Raw genomic sequence first — 7500 nt, 5'->3', positions numbered from 1 at the left:
TATCAACCAGTTAAATGTCGTTCTCATGAAAAATTCGTGTTTAAAATTTTGCCAGAAAACTCGTCCTTCAAATATCGTTCGATTTAAATGACCGGCATCTTGGCAAAAGCTTGAGAGTGTTTTTGCCAAGATGTGTGTCATTTAAATCGATAGAGATTTGAAGGACGATTTATCTGGCCACATTTTTAAACACGAGTTGTCTCAGAGCACGGCAGTTAGCTGGTTACACATGGCATCACATGATGGTATCATTACATTTATTATTATCCGTCTCATGCAACAGCAGTTATAAAATTTGAATATAACCACATGTATCCAAATGTGTGTGTGTGTGTGTGTGTGTGTGTACACGCCACGCTCATATTATGTTTGTGTTTGTGTGCGAGTGTGTGTGTGTGTGTTTGTGTGTGTGTGTGTGTGTCTGTTTATGTATCCAATAATTAGCAGTATGCAAAACAGAAGTGTCATTAATGAGCGCCAGTAGCTCTATTTATAGTTATTACTTAGACCACCAATAAATTGTAACAAGTTATTCCAAACTTCATTTTAAAAAAAAAAGAGAAAGAGAATTGCCAGTGTAAGATCGATGCTTGGTATTGATATAACATATCAACTTGTTTGGTTCTCTTTACTAAGTAGAATTTGAGTTTATTGTAACGCTATTTTGACAGCTTGTCGCATGTTGACCCTATCTGTAACTACAGAAGATACAAAATAAGGCAACCAGAAGTAGTAACACTTAAAAACTCAAGAGATCACATTACTGATAATTTATAAAAGATCCACCGGCTCCCTGTTCAGAATATAGTTCAAAGTCTTTTATACTAATGTGAGTTAGTTAGTTACAAGACCTAAATGAAATCTATACACACCTCAAGCCGTAACGATATCATCACAATCTCTTTTAAATGAAATTGGGTGGGGTTCCTGACCTCCCATAGTGGGCAGGGAGGCACTTACTGTGTCTTCTGGTACCCTACATTATATGTTTTCCAACATGTTTTCTGTCTTTGTCTTTGAATGAGAATACTTGGTTTTGTCCAAGCCCTGGCCGGATACCCTTGGTTGGGAGGGAAACAGTCAAATTTATAGCTATAATTTTGGTGTTTTTTGTCTTGTAAATCATCTCTCTGTTATGCACTGTATTTGTTTTCACACACACACATACACACACACACACACACACACACACACATGAACTGTAAACTTTGAGTGTATTCCTCTTAGTGGGGATTGTGCTTGTGTCTGGATGTATATTTAGTGATCTCAAACTAAATACACTGATTGTGTGCTCTTGGAATCTACACCTGTTTCCTATTTGAACTAATTCCCCTTTGTCTTACTTATTCTTGAGTTCTTTTTAGAACTTTTACTATACCCATTTTCTTCCTTTTTACTGGCGCTGATATAACCAAAATGTGTTGCAAGTGCGGTAAAACCCTTAAAACATAAAAACACACTTTTAATGAAAGAAATATATTGCATAAATACTTTTCACCAGCAAGCCTTTTATGTCCCAAATAGAAAGGAAATACTTGACTGCCTTGAACTTCTCATTATTCAAGACTCATGAATTTTGGAAAATATTTATGCATAAAATAAAGTCAGGTATATTTGGCGGAGAATTCGTGACGTGGCACCTATCTCCCCTTCCAGTTACAAACTCATTGGAAGTGTGTATGTTACCAGTCCTTCGGAGAACTAACAATGAATAGGTTATATATTTAATCATAAGGTGGTGCTGGTGCTGATATAACCTAAATGTGTAGCAAGCGCCGTAAAACCCTTAAAAACAAAAAAACAAATCATAAGGTGGCTTAACTATTTTAGTAGCGGGATGAATAGGCAGATTCTTAAGATCACGGGACGTAAAAGATCAAGGATGGGTGATCTTTATTGACGACCTGCATATGTATATATAGACTAAAAAATAAGATATCATCACTCTAAATTCAGAAGATCAATTACACAAAGTATGTATACAGTCCTCCGAAAGAGTGGTTTTAGACTTCCAACAAGATTGGAACCAGTTTACTCGGTCGCAAGTAAGGGCTCATATATGTACTTTAAAACCATACAAATTCTTGAAAAGTCAAATTAAGAAATTAAGGGCAGGTACCGGTGTAAGATAAAGATCTGAACAAGTGTGTATGACAAGAAATGTGCTCTGTCAATGTTATAATTGGGGTTAAATGCTATCGTCTCTCTTGACAGCAAATAATAATAATAATAATAATAATAATAATAATAATAATAATAATAATAATAACAATAATAATAATAATAATAATAATAATAAAATAATAATATAATAATAATAGATCTTTACTGTCCATAAATATGGCAATTTGTCATTTAGTTACACTTGTTATAACGTTATATGATAACTATAACATTAAACAGATATGTCACTCCTACTTATTTTCTCTCTCTCTCTCTCTCTCTCTCTCTCTCTCTCTCTCTTTCTATCTCTCTCTCTCTCTCTCTTTCTCTTCCTCTCTTCCTTTCACGCGTGCGATATTCACAACATACACATATTCATTTCATTTTCAATTCGTTACATTTGTGGCAATTCGACACCAAATATTATCATCATTATCAATTGGTCAATTAATCTAACATTAAATAAATTAATCAGTCAATCAGTCAACGCATCAATCCTTGGTTTTGCTGTACCATATGAAATATTCAACATTTGTATTGCTGATGGAACGAACGTTGATTTTATACTTGTTAGTTCTACATTTAATCTGACAAAACCTTCTCCCAGATGGTAAAAGACTAAATTCATTGTATAAAATATGTTTTTTTTATTGTTGGTAATTGAGAAAGCTTTCCTCTCTATTGCTTTTCCATCAATTCTTTCTACTCCGTCAAGAGGATGGTTTATTATTTTTTATGCCTTTTTGATTGATTTTGAAATTTTTGATTTATCTTTAAGTCGGCTTCCGCCAAACCATATGGTGCAGCCAAACGCAATTACACTTTTAATCAATGAGTCATAAACTCTTAACATAGTTTTCTTCCCTACTTGAAATGTTCTCAATTTTCTTAGGATGTATAATCTTTGGGCAACTTTCTTAGATATTATACTAATATGTTGAGAGACATTGAGGGAACTATCAATGGTTATTCCTAGATATTTAAAATATTCAACTATCTCAACATCGTCTTTACCGATCGTCACATACTTTAAGTCGTTTTTATTTTTTACACCAAAAACCTGTTCTTTCGTTTTTTCAACACTTAATTCAAGCTGATAATAATAAAGCAAAAAGCTGAGTAAATAAACGTTTTAAGGAGAGTTTCAATGAATCTGCGACCCAGTATAGATAATATGGGCTTGGCTAAGAACCTCACAACATTACCATCTGGAAGTATAATGGGCCAACACACAAAATTCTGTGTCACCATGAAATTTTATAGTCTGGATAATACAGTTAAGTGAGAATTACTCATAAACGTGGATGGTAAAAAACAATAACGTAAACCCGAGTCAACTTCATTATATATATATATATATATATATATATATATATATAATATATATGTGTGTGTGTGTGTGTGTATATATATTTATATATATATGTATATATTTATATATATGTATATATATACACATATATATGTATATATATATATATATATATATATATATATATATATATATATATATATATATATATATATATATCGGAGTTATCTAAGGATCATTAGCCGTGCCCCGTCTCAAAGTAAGCTGTTGCTAAGTAAGGAAAAAACGAGATGTCAAACACGGGTTCGAATCCAAGTCTTTAGGATATATGTTTTATATCTTATCCATTCGGCAATCTTGATCTCCAATAATGTATCGTATTCTTTTTTTCCAAAAAGAAAAAAAACCACGATATACATACATCTTTATATTCATTGACCAGTCCGATTACCCCTTTCAAGTCGAGTAATGCAATCGAGCGAGCCACCAAGCTCATCGCTCAAGCAATCAATAAACTTTTTTTAAACGCCCTCCGCCAATATTTACAGTTTAAAGTAAATATTCCCCGAGAGGAATATCATATTTAACATCTGTCATGTTATGGAAATGGACTAATGAATGTGTGACAATATGGAAATTATTCATGTATCGTTATAATCAATATATCAAGTAGGATCAAATACAATCTACATCTATAGCCGCATTCGTAAGATCAGTTTTTTTTTCTTCTATAAATAGCTTTCAAATAACATTGATGCTTCAGGATACGACTCTGACGTTTACTGACAAAACACATTTTTTTTATAAGGCTAAGCCCCGAAAGCTGTAACTCTGTATATATACCTGTCGTCGTTCTGGGTTTTTTTTTTCTAAAAAACACGTATCTATGTTTTAATTTTGTTGTTTTTTTTTGTTTGTTTGTTTGTTTGTTGTTTTTTTTTGTTTGTTTGTTTGTTTTTTTTTTGTTTTTTTTGTTGTTGTTGTTGTTGGCTGAAGAAGGGTTTTGAGCCCGAAACGTTCCGTGTTGGCATTTTGTTCTGTTTTTAAGCTGTTATGTTCATTAATTTTTGTTTATTCCTTTTTACGGTCCATAGCTTCTAGCAGCTTAGCATCACTTTCAATTTAATATCATGATTGAATGAAGTAGGTGAAAGAAATTAGTTTCATCCAACGGGATCTCGATATTTAACCAGTCTCAAATTAAACCAATGAATAGTCACACTCGGAAAAAAAAAAACTCGAATTAAAGAATTTGGCCGGAAAACTCGTCCTTCAAATATTATTGGTTTAACAAATAGAGATGAGCTCATGAAAGCCATACAGTCACTTAATATTATGTGTAGAAATGAAAATGATAATGGTTGACGTGCTACGTACTTAAACACATTTTTAAAATTGTGACCAGAAAACCCGTCCTTCAAATATCGATAGATTAAAATGACCTTCGTCTTTCAAAATCTAACGGGGCCCCATTAGCTCAATTGGTGTACCACTCGCTTCACACACAACGGAAAAGAGGTCGATTCCGAGTGACGTCAAGATTTTTTTTTCTGACTCCCTTCATCCTCAGTACACACAGGAGTGATTGGGTAGATGGGCCTGTTAGATCTGGTGGAAAGTATTTTGCGATAGGCTACCGTACTATCCAAAGGATAGCAAGCAAATTCAAACTCCAATGGCTCTGAAGGCCTGCATTTTTTAAAACTCTCAAACCTATGACTTTCAAAAGGAAGTCCCAGGTTTGAGAGTTTTGACAACCAATCGACCTTTGAAATTTTTCTCAATATTTTTCAGGGTACGGCAAAAATGCGAATCCATTCAAAATTGGAAGGGTATTTTTTACTTTTAAAAACAAACGTTGAAATGAGATCATGTTTCATTGAAAAATACTTAGCAAAATGATATTATCTTATTTAATTTATTCCAGTGTCTTTTAATGATAGATCTTGATTTATTATGATAGTTGATAAAATAAATATGGCCAGTTTTTGTACATGGAACGTGTTTAATATTAATAAAACACACCTTTCTATATATAAAATCAGTTAAAATTTCATCTTGTTAAGTGTTTGCGTTCATGGCAATGGAAATAAGTTCAAATATTTGAAATGTAATATCGGATAATCAAATAAAAGTGAGTTCAGGCCAATGTAAATATTGATGTTTTATCATATGTTTATTCAAAACCAAGAAGGCTATACATAAAAACGCCATATAGATTACAGGCTGCTTGAAGCTATAAACTGTGGAGGGATGAAAATATACTTCCTTGATTGAATGAAAACAAAATAAATTAAATTCTAAATTGAGCTTTTATATAGAGCAATATTCACTAAACGTGCTCAAAGCGTTTTGCAAGGGGTCCCTGACCAACAGCAACACGTAACATGTAGAACGAGACATGACGCCTATTAGGCGACATTACAATTTTTTTTTCCGACATAAACAACGCTGTTTACGACCAGATACTCATTTTACACCGGATGACGGTGAGAGAATGTGAGTAAAGAGCCTTTTCCAAGGACTCAACTATGCGCCGAGCGAGGCTCAAACCCAGGACCTTCCGATCCGAAAGCGAGTGCCATACCACAAGACCAAATAGCCGCACAGACCACATAGCCGCACATTCAGGAACGTTTCAGACTTGAACTGTTTAACTAGCATTGCAATTTTTTTAAAGTGTATAACTAGCCATTGTTTTGAAATAAAAATTAACATTGAGTGTGTAAAAAAATATTTGGTTGAAGTTGTTTTGTAGACATTGATGCCTTGGACACTGACGGGTTTGGGACCTTACACTGGCGTAATTTTGTTTGTTTTTTGTTTTTGTTTTTGTTTTTTTTTGTTTTTTGTTTTTTGTTTTTTTTTTTTTTTTTTTTTTTTGGTTTTCTTTCAGCTTTATATGGCGTTGTTTCATATACACCTTTTCAGATTTTTGCCTTGAAAAGCTTCCGCACATAAGACCCCATTGAACTCTGCAGGGCACATAGTTTTGCTGAGCTGTCACTGTTTAAAATAAATCATGAAAATATCTTCAAAACAGATTTGTTCTGATTAAATAGCTGACACTAATACTAATCATAATAAAGTGTACTGTATGAATACTAACATTAAATCAAAGCCCTGTCTTTGACAATTGTTGATAACTAAGCGCATGACATAAAGAGAATAGGAAACTATATATATTTGTATATAGTTAAAATACTCACAACACCCGCCAGCCGGAAATAACGTACCAACACACAAAACTGTGTATAGCCTTAATCATTTTTGTCTGATTGATACAATGTAGTGAGATCTGCTAGTAGATCACATCCAAATGAACAATATCCATTTGTTTACATGATAGATGCGATAGAGTGTCTTTTGTCTACCTGGTGCAAGTATAAATCAATAATATTGATGCTGTCGTTTGGCCAAAATGCTCACAACATCCGCCAGTCGGATATAACGTACCAACACACAGAATGGTGGCTAAAAGCAATAAGAAATAACTGAGTGGCGTCAATCGTGATCCTTGATACTTTTCACGAAGAGAGAAATGCTTTACGGACCTCAATGTTAATGTCAAGTTCGTAGCAAACCCGGTGGCGTTAAAAATATCAGGAAAGGAAATGGTTGTTTATTTAAAGAACGTGGTATATTATGGCCATATGTTGTATTACAGATAGTTCAAATGAAATATATATATGTAGAAAGAATGAGGCTGATGACGTCAGTCGACTCTTTTAGATCGCTAATTAGTTGATTAGTTATCATTAAATTTACTCTAACATATTGCAAATCTGTAAGGTTACATACAATCACTACAACTACTATTACTTCTACTACTACTAACTGCAACCACTACCACCAACACTACAACTACTACTACTACTACTACTACTACTACTACTACTACTACTACTACTACTACTACTACTACTACTACTACTACTACTACTACTACTATTACTACTACCACCAACACTACTACTATTACAACTATACTACTACTACTACTACTATTACTACTACAACAACAA

The 7500-nt window shown here is 33.3% G+C and overlaps 1 protein-coding gene across 2 annotated transcripts in view; it reads left to right on the top strand.

The window, feature by feature from the left end:
- The window catches only part of LOC144968711 (uncharacterized), a 202646-nt gene that overhangs the window by 174951 nt on the left and 20195 nt on the right, over positions 1 to 7500 (top strand). The window lies entirely within an intron of this gene.

The sequence above is a fragment of the Berghia stephanieae genome, chromosome 3 (assembly GCF_034508935.2).
Source record: "Berghia stephanieae isolate SIO BIC M18660-M18661 chromosome 3, UCSD_Bste_1.3, whole genome shotgun sequence".
Classification (NCBI taxonomy): Eukaryota; Metazoa; Mollusca; class Gastropoda; order Nudibranchia; family Aeolidiidae; genus Berghia; species Berghia stephanieae.
Note: the sequence above shows the minus strand (reverse complement) of the source record. Positions and strands in the feature narration are given on the sequence as shown.